Here is a 17,775-nt window from a genome sequence, read left to right as displayed (position 1 = left end):
GGCTAAGTTTCTACAGCCAAATGTTCTCCCTGTTGCAGCCCTCACCTGTTTCTAAGCAAGGTAATATTTCCCCATTGCCAGATACAGGCTCTTATGGAAGACTGGAAACAAACAACATCACTTATATGAGTGATGCTTGTTTACAATTGTCACATGCTGTCAAGACAAGGGTACAAGCAAATGTGCAGGTGCAGGCATGCACACACAAACACACACTATATACAAATACACACACACACACATATCTGGACACGAGTGGTTGAACTAACAGAAGAAAATAATACTCAGCTCCACATTACTTATGGTTTTGTGAGCATAAGACACATTGATTACATCAGATGTTCAGGAAAGAGTGGGGAAAGTTTGACAAATTTAAGATTACTTTTAATTATTTAAGTCTCCATTGTTCAGATCACATGATTGTTTATGGTCTCAGTTATTGTTAAGTTCACATGGTGCAGACAAGATGTTAGTGTCAATTTGTCAACATTCTGCAGGAATATAAGTATTCAGTGGCATCAATTCTTTACATTGGACACTGCACATAGTAGAGTAGGCAAAATGTTGGTGTCATTCAGTCATCATTCTATAAAGTGTGGTATTTTAGTGGCAGAAGTTACCAGGTGGGAGGTGACCAATTTGATGGTACTGTGTTACAAATGAAATTGCATGACCAACATGGTGCAGCTATATTGTCTATAAGCACCAGAAATTGTATAGTGTCACATGTGGGTCACATGATACATCCAGATTATCAGTTCTTGAAAGCTTGAAGGTCATTGACAAAGCATATTTCTAGTGACAACAATTCTATAGGTAACTTTTTTCCATTTAAGGATATTGTAGGCTGGTGGAGTATGTGCAGTTTTTCATGGAGGCAGAGTTGACAATTATGAGCTTTAGGTATGTAAGGAGAGTGTCTGTCAAGGATGTTCCACATTGGGGAAGTAATTTTGATGGTCCTGAAGTCTCCAGATGAAACAAGACAAGGATATGGAGTTTCCCCTGTCCCTTCACATGAAGGAGTGCATGTATCTTCCTGCTGTAGATCATAGCTTTTCAGAAACAGGATCCTTACAATGGACAGTCAGTAAAATTTTGACACTTACCAGTTGAAATTTTGGGTGAAGACTGTCTCAATATGTGCTTCCATCTTGTGTAGTGCACAATGTTAGAAGCAATATTACATTAGCATGAGTAGGTAACCTTGACATTATGGGAATTAAAGATTTTATGATATCTATTGGTTCTTAGGAAATATTTTTTTAATTACTGTTGGAAAACTAGCTATCGTGGTAGAAACTTCCAGATTGATGAGTTGAATTAAATTTCTTTTTCTAACCTTCCTGGTTTGAGGATGAGACTTGGCATCCTCCATATTCACTAACTTCTCAATAGTTACTCCTTGTTGGAAATCTCTCTGTCCACAAGTAGATATAAGATTCTTCTATATAGGCTCATTTCTGGTGTTTTATTCTATCTTGACATCATATACTATCGATATTGCCTGTTAGTTACTACCTAGAAGGCAGTTCTCACAAATTCTGAAGTTGCCTGATCTCTGGTGGCCAGCTGTTTGCATATCTCTTCCATTTAGTTTTGTGTGTGTGTGTGTGAGTATTTATGTATGTCTGTATATATGTATGGTGACCATATTTGAGAGCAGTAGTTTAGGTGACTGAGAACAAAATGTTCTCCACAGGACTAACAATGATTTCCATTTTCCCTTTTTTGAGAATCCAACCAGCCTGTTGTTTACTAACTGTTACCCTCTTAGTAATATGGACATGGAATGATGCATCATTAGTCATATTGATTCCTAGATCATGCATTAATTGTGACTCAGGGATTGCAATGCCCCTTTTTCTGTGTATTCTGATTGCAGTCTGTCTGTGGGCTGATGTCAGAGTACTTCAAAATTTTTAAGAATTAAACTTACTGATTTTTTTCTTCAGCTCACATTTGGGTCTTTCTATACTTTTGCATTACCTTCAGAATTTTTGGCTGCCTACAATATGTTTTTTGATTCAGCATAGTTCATGTGAGTGGTTGACTGGATAACTAAGGACATGTCTGAGTCACTGCAAATAGTAGTGGTCCCAGTATTCTGGGGGACTCTGTTTAGAATTTATGTCTCTTCTCAGAGCATTATTGGCTGCACCTGCCTCACTCATACCTTTTTAAAATGCAGTTACTCTCCTAGTTTTCCAACTATGAGGTCATGCAAATTGTGACATAACATTCCATGATCAACTTGTCAGAAGCCTCTGCAAAGTCAGGATATATCACAACCACAGTTAAATGTCTCAATGGCTGTTTCATTACTCAATCATAATGCTGTAGTAGTTATGTAAAGCTGCTCCTTCATGGATGGAATCTGTACTGTATGTTAGGGAGCAAGCCATATTCTTCTCAGAACATGATCACTTTCCTTCTAACAATGCATTCCATGACTTAGCTGTGTGAGGTCAGAGAGATGAGCTTGTAATATTTTGCTTCTGCTCTCCTTCTTCCTGTGTGGTTAGGGCATATTATACCTTCATTTAATTGTCTTAGAAGTTTGTCATAGGCAAGGAATCTCTGGTAAAGCATCTGCCATAATTTTGTGAGAGCCTTATGTAAATAAGAGTTGCCTCTTTCCTGTGCAGTGTTGAAGAATTCATCAGGTTTATTTATTTGCATATCTCTCAGTGGGGCAGTGAAAACACTTTGAGATTATTTATTTTGTATGTCACATATCCTTTGGGATCTGCTTTCAATAAGCTATAGTGGCCAGATTTTGTATTGCTTCCTGGAAGATTCTCTTGCAAATTTGTTGATGGCCTTAGGGTTCATTTTTATATTTGCAACAGCCCTGGTTTTTCATCACCCCCCCCCCCCCACACACACACACACTCCTTTTCAAAGGTGCTGCTGAGCCTCCTCCCCAACCCACCCACCCACATGGTTTTTTTTTCTGAAGAAAGACTTCTCAGTTGTTTAAATGATTTGAAACCTTTATAGCTTGAATTGTGTGTGTGTGTGTGAGAGGCGAGAGAGTTCACATGCATACATATACATGCACTCAAATTCATACACATGTATAAATTGATTAATTGAGGTATTTTCTTATCTGATGTTACAGTTTAGGTAATAAGTGTTTTGCTAAGCATGGTAAGAGTACATTATCTAGGTCAGTGTACTCAGTGTCCATGTGTCATGCACATAGAGGTGATATTTCAGGTGAAAATCAATAGTCTACCTGGCTGGCTGTCCAGTCTAATGCAGAATGATAATCAGACATAAGGCAGGCAGCCAAGCAAGGCTGACTACTAGGTGGAAAAAAACGACCTTGTCATTGTAAAGACTGTCTGTTTCAGAGAAAAGAAAATAGCAAAGGAGTGTAGAGTGTTATTGATGTTAACGAGCTAGCCTGGCTTCTCTTGAATATTTACAAGGATCAGGCTAAATAAAGATTAAGTGTATAACCTAATTAGTATCTGGAGGGTTATTTTTCTACATATTTGATGGAGTCTGTGCCTTGGAGTTGCATGACTTCTTTTTATTTAATTATCACCATTACAGTCTCTTTCACATTTTTCTTACAACTTAATGATATCTGATGAAAAATGAGACAATACTTAGAAAATATCATATTTGTAACTTTTAACTATACTGGTAATGAAGTATTTTTCCTAACATGTGAACTAGAATTATTTTTAAAATTACTGATATGTTTAGAAGGGTTGGATTGGTCATAAATTGATCAAACAACTATTCCTATTACTTTCAATTAGTGAAGAGATATTCAAAAGCTTTTAGGAACAAAATAAAACAGCAACAACAAAAAATTACAAGAAGGTAAAGAAGAAAAATTAGGAAGAAAAATATAGGCGCAGGAGTGGTTGAGTGGTAAGTAGTTTGCTTACCAACCACATGGTCATGGGTTCAGTCCCACTGCGTGGCACCTTGGGCAAGTGTCTTCTACTATAGCCTCGGGCCAACCAAAGCCTTGTGAGTGGATTTGGTAGACGGAAACTGAAAGAAGCCTGTCGTATATATATATATATATATATATATATATATATATATATATATATGTATGTGTGTATATGTTTGTGTGTCTGTGTTTGTCCCCCCAACATCGCTTGACAACTGATGCTGGTGTGTTTACATCCCCCGTAACTTAGCGGATCGGCAAAAGAGACCGATAGAATAAGTACGAGGCTTACAAAGAATAAGTCCTGGGGTCGATTTGCTCGACTAAAGGCGGTGCTCCAGCATGGCCGCAGTCAAATGACTGAAACAAGTAAAAAGAGGAAGCAAGTTCATGAAAGGCATTGCTACTTATCTCAATACATGGAACTAAAATCACTTTCTCCATATAAGTAACATCACCTCAAACAATTTTCATCATAACACATTACTTTAACAGGACTATCTAGTTAGTTTGTTTTTTCATGCCTGCTTTTTCTCAGTGTATCACAATTCAAAACATGGAAATTTTTTTTATATTTCTTCCTTATAGCATAAAATTAACTTGTAGTAGCTTTTTTTTTTCCTTCTCCTAAAACATTTTGGACATTATTAACATATGTTGATGCAGACCTGTCTCCAAATTAACATTGAACTGAATTTATAGTTACAGATAATCTAGATGTACCTATTGTATGTACCATGTGTTAATTAAGGTATGATGCTCACTGCCACTATTATCTATACTTTACAACTCCTGAATATCAACAATTGATCATGCAAGTTTGCTCATAAGTTTGATACAAAGAAATAAGATTATATAAAAATCTCAGTTTTTGATGCCACCAGTAGTTGTGTGAATAGCCAGAGTCTTAAATTGATTTTGCCTAGCAAGATTGGAACCTCATACTTGTATGTTCGTATCATATCAGTGCCTATCTATTATTCTTCTACAATTGGTGAAATGAGTAATGTGTGCCTGTATGTATACTAGTGTACACAAGTTATCAAAAATGATGACTGTTTTATTAATTATACAGGAAAGTACTTCTGCTGAAAAGAAATTCAAGTATGGCAAGGGTAAAACCAGCATTTCCAATAACATTCTACATGGCAGGAGGCTGCAGATCATGACCAGGAACAGCTATGCTATATGGGGTATGGGAATGGAGTTTTCTGGATGGTGTAGATGACTGGGAGTGCACAGCAGACCTTCCAGGACCAACAAAACAACCAGAAATCATCAGGCTTGAAGCTGGATATCATACTCCATTCCAATTCAACAAAGTAACTAATTTTTATTGAACTCACTGTGCTGTTTGAAAGCAGAATAGAAGAAGCACACATGTTCAAGGCCGAAAAACATGCCAGTCTGGCCAACAACCTGAGCAAGTCACATCCAGGTCTTTGTGTGTAAATCTGCTAATCTAATGAAACAATGAGTAACAATTTGTGAAGTTTTATCTCTGATTCAATAAAATAGTGTGTGTGTGTGTGTGTGGTATAGAAGGAAACTGGGTGCATATTCTCTGAGGAGTGGTCAGTACACTGAAATGGTTTGTCAAGAGACTTTGCTTTTGTTTTCTACATGCTAAAAGCATAGGAGCTGCATACAATTAATGGTTTGTAATTTAGGCACAAAGCTGGCAGTTTTGATGGGTAGAGATTATTTGATACCATCAAGTCCAGTACACTTGGCTATGACTTTTTTTTTTTTTTATTAACCAGGGATGAGGTTGGAGAAGAAAAGCAAAGTTGATCTTGGTAGGATTTGAACTCAGAATGTAAAAACCAGAACAAATACAACTGAGCTTTTTTTTTTTGATGCTCTGAAAGTTCTGCCAGCTCATTGTCTGTAGCTTTATGCAAATAATAAAGTTTATCAAATATAATAGAAATTACATTTAATTCTGAAATATGTAGGTATAAGTTGAGCTTTTCATTTAGAAAGTTGATCTAAGCAGATACAGCCCACAAGAAAATGGATGAAACAATACGTTATCAATATCTTTTATGTCCCATTTTTCAGAGTGCTAATTTCCTTCTTTTTTTGTCTTGTTACTAATCTCCTAGTTCATCCACTGTTTGCTTCTGAATGAATATTCTAATTCCATAATTGATTTGTAAACTAATTTTTTTTTTTTTACAATCATTGATTTTTGTTAACTTCAAAAATTCACTCTGAAAATGAAATACTACTCTTATAATTTTTAAATTGTTAATAACATCTTAGAATCCTTTTAATTTATACTTATCTTATTTGAAACTTCTTTCTGTTTTAATAGATAGAATTTAAGGAAACATTTTGTAATTTGCATTAGAACAGAGCATTTTATTAATTTTACTATAATCTTACAGCAGATGGTATTTTAATCGAGTATTGTTTCCATAAATAACTCCCCCCCTTCCCATCTTGTTTTAAAGACAACACTCTTATTATTGTTTGTAACAGATCAGTGATATTTATAGCAAATCTTTCTATTCAATTAGATTATTAGTGGCTTGATTTGGTTTTTCTTTCTTTTTCTTTTTTTTTTTGAGGGCCAATGTATGTAATCAAATACTCATTTTGATATTTGTATTATTGAACTATGCATGTGCAATTAGTCTAATGAGTTGCTAATCTTCTACTTTAAATTTTGTTTTACTTTAATGGCTTAGTGATAGCTAATTTCTTAATTGTATTACTGCTACTTTGCTGAAAAATTTGCTTTTTATAGATTTGAGAGAAATAATTTGAAAAGATAACTTCTTAGCATTGATATATCTGAACTCCTTTATGATTATTTAATAAGCTAGTGATTTTGTCATGTTCATAGATATATAGTTTAAACAAATTGCATGTTACAAGTATCATTCATATGTAGAAAAACAGACACAAAACAATGATAGTGCATTTAGAATAAAGTAAAGCTTGCTAAGTTGGATCTCTGACCTCGAATTTTCAAGTTGATAAAGGAGTGAATTTTCAACATTCACTCCTTTATCAACTTCAAATTATCAGTAGTATTTCATACATTGCTTTTCCATGCTTACATGGGTTTAATGGAAACTTGAACCATACTGCCCTTCCTGCACGTATTGGTTGATTTCTTGTAATACCAAGCACACTTCACTTTGCAGTTTGTCTTTAATGCAAGTTAACATTACACATCCAGTGAATCATGCTTGCTCATTTCTCACCACCCTCTACAGATCTTCCATAGTGAATACCATCTATCTCATTATGTGCAGATGGTATTTTGATCCGTCTGTACTTTGATCTTGCCAGTGGGAAATGTTTTGCATGAGTAACACTTATCTAATACACTGTATGTTTTATTTTACATTGCCGTCATTTGTTTCTTAGCTTTAATATACATAATTCCTTTGTTCAGTGGTTTTGGGATAACTCACATTACTTTGAATCAGTTACTATTGCCTTTCATGTGAAAATTTGTACGTAGTACAAGTATTTTTATCAAAAGAAGAAAACTTATCATAGATGGTATTAGAAAGCTGCTTTGTGATAACTCTGTTATATTACCCTAAAATCTCTGCACTGATACAAAATATACAGTTATTATTTACAATAAAGTTTCTACTGTATTTCGTTGAGCAAAGTTTTTTTTCTTTTCATCTTTTAAGATATATACTCTGCATATTTTATCTCATTAACTGTTAAGACATGGGAAGATGATCATTTTAGTCAATTTTCCCCATTCTGTGATATACTCCATTAGCATATGGTACTTAGCATTGCTGTGTTAATTTTTCCAGACAGATTTTCAGTATTGATATTTATCAGAATGTTTTGTCATGTCCAGTAACCTGGTATTTGATGTCACTGTCTTTTGTCTTCCTCTTTTGTGAATATCATCCAATCCTAGCATGTAGCTCTTTCTCACCCAGCACTCATTACTATATGTATCATATGCCTATACCAGTGCACTGTATCCATTAACTAATGTCTGTCATACTAAGTCTCTCTCTCTCTCTCTCTCACACACACACACACACACACACACACACACACACAATTTATTTGTGTTTTACTTATTCTGCTGTTTTCATGGACTTCTTTTAAACTTTTTTTAAAGAATATGTAAAACACTGACCAATGGGTTTCTGGACACAGTTGAGTCTATTTCTATTCATCCATAGTAAATTGTTGCAAATGACCAACAGAATGTCAGTTCATGTACTTTAAAAGAAATAAAATATGTGATATCGTAAAAGGAAAAACAAAAATTCCCACCACTGTTTTTACTGTATTTACAACATTGATAACTACCAATCCCTATGGATAAGTATCTTCATTCATTCATTTTAATGTTCACTTTTCCATGCAAGCATGGGTTAGATGACTATGTTATTGAGGTATTGTTTTATAGCCAGATACCTTTCCTGTCGCTAGCCTTTACTTTTTTCTTTCAAGTAAGGGATCTTTTATTCCACATTGCTTCAAATGCACAAAGTGAGTGGATAAGAAGTACCATCATAACTTTTAAATAAGTGGTCACAGAAATAAACAAACACAAGCTCATATGCACACAAACAGTTATACAATGGACTTCTTTTCAGTTTCTGTTTACCAAATCCACTCACAAAGCTTTGATCAGCCAGAAGTATTAGCAAAAGTCATTTGCCCAAAGTGCCTATTACCACATGGTCAGAAAGCAAAATGCTTAGCGGAATTTCATCTCTCCTTATGTTCTAAGTTCAAATTCTGCTGCGGCCAACTTTGACTTCCATCCTTTTGGGGTTGATAAAATAAGTACTAGTTGAGCAATGGAGTTGATGTAATCAACTTCTCCGAAATTTCTGGATTTGTGCCAGAATTTGAAACCAATATGAAATTTCTTTACCATCAACATTTTAATGTATCTTGCTAAATGTCAAACTGATGAAGAACTCTCTGCATAACATTCAATAGAATCAACAAATGGTGCAGTGATTAGGCATGCATAGGGTATTTCCTGATTATCTTAGTGTTTGTGGTTCTAGTTGACATTGTCACAAGGAGACTATAATAGGTTCCAGAGAAATATAACTAAATTAGTCAGTAAAGAACCAAGAAATTATTCAGTTTTGACCTATGCAAAAACCTGGTTTAGGAGCAAGTATAGCTAGACAGCCTATTTGTATGACTCCTGCTCAAAATAAAAATCACTTTGTCAGATGCAACAGGACTTTAATAGTCTGTTCTGTTAGCTTTTAATAAAAAATTAAAAACAATGTGTGCCAATAATTTTTGCATCATCATTTAGAAAATTTATTGTGAAAGCTTTATTTATTTGCAACCATATATTTTTTATCTATAAGTAATACACCAAAAATCCAGTCACAGTTTTACTATTGCTTGCATGTCGGTACATTACTTATAGTGTGCATTTTCCTTAATATGAAATCTTGCCTATTCTTGATAATAATTTACGATATGCCATTCAGTAAAGTTTAAGCAAATTTGTTTATTATATTTCATTCAGAGTTTATCTGTGGGCTTCATTTGTGAGAGACATTTAGGTGGTATGCTGTTTTTCTTCCACTTAGTCTGTTTATCCAGACTTACTGACCCAATCACAGTTATATCTTCAGTGTGCTTGTGCAGATACATGAGTACGTGTGGAGGTAGTGATGCGAGCAACTATAAATGTGAATAAATGAAAAGATTAGAGAAGCTAAACTAAACAGATTTATTAGGCTAGACTCTTAAGTTGATTTAGAATAAGAAAGCACATAGCACTTATCTGCATCTTAGCATCGCACCAGATTATGTTTAAATGACCTGGTCAAAAAGTCATACAAATTATGTGTGGGAGGAGATTTTGATTATAAAATATTACACATATCAAGAATAAGCAATAAAATGTTGAAACTACTTCACAAGAAATGAAATGTTTATCAATAATAAAGACAATTGAAATATGTATAATTTATGGAATACATTGAGATCTAAAAGTTCTCATTGTTTGTTGGTGCATCAAATGTTACAGGTGATAGTTTGGTTACAGAAGTTGTATGTTTAAAAAACACAAAACAATTGTAGTTTTCCTGTTTTAAAACAAAACCTTTAGCCTTGATTAGTTAAGTCTTTTACACATTATGAATCATTTTTCTAAACTTTAATGGTATTTCCATATGCTGATATCAAATTATTTTGAATCTGTTCCACTATAACTAAAATTGAGCTGTATGGAAAATTAATCAGTTGAAACCTAAGCTTTCATTCAGTATAAGTCTATTTATTTTTCAATAATCTGGTTTAGCAAAACAATCTATTATATTGCATTTTTATCATATAGTTATCTATGAGAATGTACTACAAATGTGTAGGTGTGTCTGTGTGGTAAAGAAGCTTGCTCTCCAACTGCATGATTCTGGGTTCAGCCCCACTGTGTGGCACTTTGGGCATGCATGTTCTACTATAACCTCAGGCCAACCAAAGCCGTATAATTGGAAGTGCTAGACAGAAACTGAAAGGAGATTGTCGCGCGCACACACACACACACACACACACACACACACTTGTGTGTTTCTTATGTATGTTTTATTAACAAAAAAAAATTATAACTATTTATATAATGTAAATTACATTAATCAAAATATATGATGCAATCCTTGATTTATTGGCTCCTTGTCAAACCAGCCAACCCATGCCAGCATGGAACATGGACATAAAATGGTGATGATAATGACAATGCATTGTCAAATCTTCAGCTACACGTAGCCTTTGTATGTAATACTACTGGATAACTGTGTCTGTATAAATTTGTTTCTCAGTCACCAACCTTCACTTGTTTTCCCATGGCTGGACATATTTACAAAGAAGACTAGAAATGAATGACACCGTTTGTGTATGCATATAGACACATGCACATGCATACATTCAACATATTTCTTTAAGTCTCTGTCTACCAAATCTCCTCACAAGGCTTTGGTTGGACCTGTAGAAAACATGCTGAATGTGCCATGCACTAAGACTGAATCTGGAGCCATGTGGCTGAGAAACATTTTATCCACACAGCCTGTCAGCCATGCCTGAATCATTAGCGTACCAGACAAAATGCTTAGTGGTATTTCCTCCAGTTTTACATTCTGAATTCAAGTGTTGCCGAGGTCAACTTTGCTTTCCATCTTTCTAGGATTCATTAAATAAATACCAGTTGAGCAATGTGATTGATGTAATCGACTAACCTCTCCCCACAAAATCTCAGGCCTTGTGCCTATAGTAGAAAGGGTTGTTGTTATAATAATAATAATAATAATAAAGGCTATAAACAGAACTGTTAGTGTGTTGGACAAAATGCTACTAAGCATTTTGTTTGTCTTGACAGTTTGAGTTCAATTACCACTGAGGTCATCTTTGCCTTCTATCCTTTCAGGTTCAGTGAAATAGTGTACTGGTATCTATATAATTGATTAACACCCCCACCCACCCAAGTTGCTGTCGTGATTTTAAACAAATTTTATTATTATTCATTTTAATGTCCACTTTTCTGTGCTTTCATGAATCAGACAGAATTCTTACAGGAATGGATTGCATATAGACTTATTCACTGAAGATTTGTAACAAGCTATTCATATATACGCGTATTTCAATTGACATGGTAACAAATATGTTTCTGTGCTTCTGGAATGAATTAGAGCCATTACCAAAGGGTCCATTGTATATGCATGTGTGTGTGCACTACACACGGTTTGAGCTGCTTTCAGTTTCTGTCTACCAAATCCATTCACAAGGTTGGAGCTTTGTAGAAGACACTTATCCAAGGCTGCATGCAATCAGACTGAATCCAAAACCTTGTGTGGTTTGGAAGCAAACTTTTTAACCACATGCTTGTGTGTGTATTTATAATGTTGATAGTGATGGAGTTTATTTTTTTGTATTTAGTTGCTATTCCCTCAACATCATCTTTGCCCAAGAACATAACAAAAAAAATAGCCTACACGTTATATGACTCCAGCACTGCAAACCATAACCTACTATGACTGCTTATAGTACTTTTCACTCAGCAACCAATTTTACAGAATCCATTTTAATTTTCACTTGACATCACAATCTCCACACTGTTTAAATATCTAAAAAAAGGGAAAGTGAACTTAGACTATGCATAATTCATTGCTTAAGTGGTATATTTCTTTAAAAAGTAATCAAAATTAGTGATCCTAAATGAAAAATTAAATGCTTAATTCTTTTAAAAGTTACGATTAAATCTGATTAATAAATTTTTCTCAAATATAAATTGCAATATAATAATTATTCAACACAAATGATCATGCAAACACCTCTATATACACACAGTTGAAAATGTAGTGAATATTTGGACAGTTTTGACAGCTGGCAAATCTATTTTTGTTGTTAGCAAACTTTATACTTCGTTATCATTTATGGTTATATAACGTAACGAGTAGGCTGAATTGTCAAAGCCTGAGACAAAATGCTTAGTGACATTATTTTCCAGCTCTTTTATGTTCAGAGTTCAAATCTTGCCAAAGTCAACTTAACTTTTTATTCCTCTGGGTTTGATAAAATAAAGTACTAGTACTGGAACTGGTAGTATCAACTATTCTCCATCTCCTCAAAATTGCTAACCTTCTTCCTAAACCAGAAACCATCATTTATGGTTATCCCAGCAATTTCCAGATTGCCATATTTTGGAGACAGAAGAGGCATTTAATGATGATTTTTTTTTTTTGTCTAATAAATCATATCCGTCTTCCCTTTACCTTGTTAATTACTTTTTTATATTAGCTTTTATATCCAAATTAATAATAAATCAAAAAGAAAATTCCTTAGATTTTTTTCTTTTCTTTTCTTAAATACTTTAAAAGGAAAGGTGCCCTGATTGAATTAATATCATGTTTTATTTGTTTTATGTAAATAAAAAATATTATCAATATGATTTGTTGATTATAAATAAATGAATTATTTTCTACTGCTTTAAGACTATTCTCAAATGATAGAAACAATATTACGCAACGTTATTTTCTATTGTTTCTTTTTCTTTATGTAGAAACTACAAAACATTTTATTGGTTTATGGCTTACTATGAAATGATTACTATTCATAGCCTACAGGTAAGTATACCTACTTGCTAATATATACCTTGTACTATGTATTTGAAAATCTCAAAAGCAGCCTTTTAATCTGTATGCAATTAAAATACAATCACCAGAAAGATGAGATGAATGAAGACTGGTTTCTTGTTTTAACACATTATGTTTGCTATTTCCCAAGGCTCTACCTCCTTTACTTTTTCCTTTTGTGTTCGTGGCCTGGTTACACAAACCCGTAGCTCTGGACTTGTGTTGAGGTTGGGTCACAAGCTCACGCTTATGGGTCAGTGTCGCTATGGTAAGTGAAATTAGTAGTCTTGTATTATATTTTATGCGCTGTCAATGACCACACAGCTGCTACTGTCTAATTGGCAGTAAATGTACTACTGGATGAGCACTAGAAGGAAAAGAAAGAAAAAAATAGAGGAAAAGAAACAAGAAAGACATTTCCTGTCCCCCAACCACTTACAGTATTGCCTTTACATCATACTTAAGGACTTGAGATACACATAACATTTAGACGGATGACTTTCTTTGGAAATGATGATAAAAACTGAGGGAGGGATCTAAAGTGCAACATGAAACAACATGATTGAATAATATATGAGTTATTTAATTTCATCTTAATTCATTTTCACAAATTTAAATTAGATGTTTATTTTCTTTCATGTAATTTTTTATTTTTTTATTTTCCCATTTGTATTTTGAAAATCATGTTCATTGTTCAAATTTTTAGCCTGTTTGTCTTATTATTTTATTCAATTCCCACTTATTCAGTTACAACTTTTAGTAGTTTTTTTCTTTCTTCTTTTAATAGCAGTTTTTACCAAGACATTATTGCTTTAGATATTTAGTTCCTTATTATTTAATTCTAGCAATATTCTAGCTATATTTTATTCGTTCTCAGTTATTTTTTTAAACTATATTATTTATAATTACATTTAAGATATCAAATAAGCGTTTTTGTTGTTGTTACTGTCATCATCATCATCATCATAATCATCATTAAAAGAACCAATATTGGGAATATAAGGTGTAAGTAATATTTTAAATAATTTAGAACTTTGGATTTAAAAAAAAAAAAACTATTGATTTTTGTCATTATTATATGGATTAAAAAATTCATCGAAATATTTCAAAGTTTCAATACTCAGAATACACTATGTTAAAGAAATTCGCTTTAAATAAATAACATTAAATAATAACCATTATTTATTGATCAATAAACTTTATAAGTGAAATTATTATCGTGTATTTGTTGTATTTTCTTTGTTAAATATATTTCTATTGTATTTTTCTAATCTCCCTATAAGTAATTAGCAAAAATTAGAGATTCTGTTAACATACAAGTTTTATGAATTGTTTCCAAAAATATATTTTGGTAAAATGTGTTGGTTCATGTCAATTATAATTAGCACCATTGTATGATTATACCATTGTCTATGTGCAAATAGATAGATCATATTTTTCTTCATCTCCCGTTTCTCTCCGAAATTTTATATAAAGTCAAAAAAAATCTCTTTCCCTATTCTTGCATATATGTGAAATATTAAGCTGCCAACGAGGAGAAAAGTTTATGACCCCAGACTGAGGTAGTAGGTTGTATAGTTAAGAAATACACCATTTCAAGGAGAACTGTACAACCTTCTAGCTTTCCCTGGGGCATGAATGAGCAACACTTAAACACATCTATTCTGGCGTTTCAGCAACGCTGAATGCATCATTGTTTATCCGTCTACCAGTTACAATAATTGCAGGCAAATCTCATGCAGTCCTGTCCTGAACTTAAAATATATAAAAATCAAATGAGTAGAGGCTGCTTTTGGTTGTGTCAGATTTGTTAGCTGGCATTTAATGAAAGAAATTTATTTTTATATTTGTCATTTTTTTTTTTATATATTTGCAAAGATGATCATGAATATTATGAAATTGTTTTCAATGTTTGCTTATTTATTTTTTCACATTACTTTTATTTATATCATGACACTTAATATCTTTCTGTACATTATAATAGCTATAATTGAAACATTGACTATTTTTCACTGTTTGCTAAGTTACTGCTTTATTGGCTTCTTATTTTATTAAATTCAGCTACATTAAAGTTTTAAATTTCTCACTATTACTTCAAAATAGTTTTCATTTAGCAAGAATAAATGTGCTTGGATTATAATTTTAATTTTTAAGCAATAATCTTATTTAAATTATTTTTAATTACAGAATTAAAAATCCCTTTTTATGGAAATTTTACCAACCTCTCCTCCCTAATTTTTTTTTCCATTTTATTGAAAAGAATTGTATAAATTAAAATTTTTTGTTTGTAATAATTGCAAAATTTTTATAATTTAATGAAAACTTTATTCTGTTATCAGTACTATTAATATTTTTATTCAAATTTGTTGATAGTAAAAGCATTAATTTAAATTATTGTAAATTTTTCATTTTAGAACATAATTCCTTTGCAAAATTAAGGCAAAGATCTTGGATATTCCATACTAAAATATGTTAAACAAATTACTTTTATTAAAGTAATCTTCAACTTCATTATACAGTTCTGCTAAATAATAGATTTGGAAATGGTGAAATTTATATTTAAAAAAAAAAAAAAAGCTATTTATTTGATACCTAGTTTATTTAATAATTGGCTAATTTTCATAGCTGTTTTACTTAAACTAATTTTAGTTGATTTATTTATTACTGTTTAATTTGTCTAGTTAAGAATTTAAGGAGTAAAAGGTTTATTTTTCATTTTACGTCATAAGTCTGTCATTGATTTTCAATTCAAAGCAACTATTAGTCTTTTCCAGAGGTAAAAAAGATTATATATATATAAACATATATATAGTTCTTTCCAGCAAACCAGGATGTTTCCAGCATTGTCTTTTTTTTACCTCTTTTGAAGCAAGTGCTACTATTATTCACCAGCTGTTAACCTGGACTGATATAATTTATTGTACTGCCGGTGTCTGCAATTCAATTAAAAGTAAGTACAGTTTCTTCATATCCATATTTTTTCTCCTCTCTGATTTAGTGTTGTTTTCTATGCTTAAGGGGGTTTCACACATGTACTTTAGCAGACTACCATTGGGTGCCTTTAGCTGTTTACAGTTTATTGATCCTATGTTCTCATAGCTTCTTTTATAACTATTGCCACATGTTTTGTGAGAAAAATAGACCATTTAGTTTGGGAATTAGGTATTGAATTACTGTCCTTTCAATTTTAAAAATTTCTTTGGAACTTTGTTTATTTCATAATGAACATTTAAAGAATGTGATAAAACTTTGTATATTGCAACATATTGTATGATTTGCATATCCTTTAACTTTCCTGCAATTGATAAATTATATATTCATGTATGTTAGAATGATAGTGTGTGTGTGTGTGTGTGTGCCTGCATGCAGGTGTATGGCTTAGTGGTCAGGGTATTGCACTCATGATTATAAGATTGTGCTGTTCTGATTTGTGGACAAGGCAACACATATTCTTGAACAAGTACTTCATTTCACATTGCTCCAGTCCACTCAGCTGGCGAAAATGCGTAATCCTGCAACAGACCAACCAGCATCCTCTCCGGCAGGTGGAGAGTATACACAGAATTTGGAAAACCAGCCTTATGAACCTATGGCTTTTTGATATATATATATATATATATATCGTTGTTGTTGTTGGCACTCCGTCACTTACGACAACGAGGGTTCCAGTTGATCCAATCAACGGAACAGCTTGCTCGTGAAATTAATGTGCAAGTGGCTGAGCACTCCACAGATACGTGTACCCTTAACATAGTTCTCGGGGATATTCAACGTGACACAGTGTGACAAGGCTGACTCTTTGAATTACAGGCACAACAGAAACAGGAAGTAAGAGTGAGAGAAAGTTGTGGTGAAAGAGTACAGCATGGTTCGCCACCATTCCCTGCCGGAGCCTCGGGGAACTTTAGGTGTTTTCGCTCAATAAACACTCTGGTCTGGGAATCGAAACCGCGATCTTATGACCACGAGTCCGCTGCCCTAACCACTGGGCCATTGTGCCTCCACTATATATATATATATATATATATATATATATGGAGATTTCTGCGGGACAACCTGTTGAAAGCCACCGACCAGATTTGTGGGTGGTGTAAGGTCCCCTCCCAACCCAGAGTAACGTGGTGGTGGAACAAGGAGGTAGACAGGGCTATTAGACAAAAGAAACAAGCTTGGAAGGACTGGAAGAACGGTGGTAGCAGGGAATTGTACCAATGTGCCAGAAGGGAGGCTAGGCGACAGGTTTATTTAGCCAGAGGGGAAGCAGATAAGGAAAGATTTGCCAATGTTCTGCGCCGTGAGGACCAAAGACTCGAGGTATTTCGTGTTGCAAGACAGTGTAGGAGAGAGAATAGTGATGTTGTAGGAGAGAAATGTGTTCGCATGGATGATGGTACGCTTGCATTAAATGAGGATGCAAAGAAAGAGGTCTGGAGATGCCACTACGATAGATTGCTTAATAAAGAGAATGAATGGGAGAAAGAGAGCCTGCCTTATGTCGACCCAATAGAGGGACCAGCTATCCGAGTTGATAGTACCAGGGTAGATAAAGCAATTAAGAGTATGAAGACCGGGAAAGCCCCCGGCCCATCAGGAATCACTGCAGAGATGCTCAAAATATCTGGCAGTGTTGGCTATAGCCTAGTCACCCGTATTACGAACCAGGTGATACACGAAGGAGTCATACCCTATGACTGGTGTAGCAGCATCATAGTCAACTGCTACAAAGGTAAAGGGGACGCTTTAGATACAAAT

General features: G+C 33.7%; 1 long non-coding RNA gene across 20 annotated transcripts in view; it reads left to right on the top strand.

Annotated features, from left to right (window-relative positions):
* Nucleotides 1–17,775, top strand: part of LOC106868233 (uncharacterized) — a 469,773-nt gene that overhangs the window by 416,064 nt on the left and 35,934 nt on the right. For 14 of the 20 annotated variants that reach the window (XR_016237532.1, XR_016237533.1, XR_016237534.1 and 11 more), the window contains one exon: nucleotides 12,951–15,973. This is a non-coding gene — a long non-coding RNA (uncharacterized LOC106868233). Of the gene's footprint in view, nucleotides 1–12,950; nucleotides 15,974–17,775 lie in introns of those variants that run through there. The other 6 variants (XR_016237529.1, XR_016237542.1, XR_016237537.1 and 3 more) reach the window with 3 other exon arrangements.

Source organism: Octopus bimaculoides, chromosome 20 (assembly GCF_046866305.1).
Source record: "Octopus bimaculoides isolate indiv1 chromosome 20, ASM4686630v1, whole genome shotgun sequence".
NCBI classification, from domain to species: Eukaryota; Metazoa; Mollusca; class Cephalopoda; order Octopoda; family Octopodidae; genus Octopus; species Octopus bimaculoides.
This window is presented reverse-complemented; position numbering and strand designations above follow the sequence as displayed.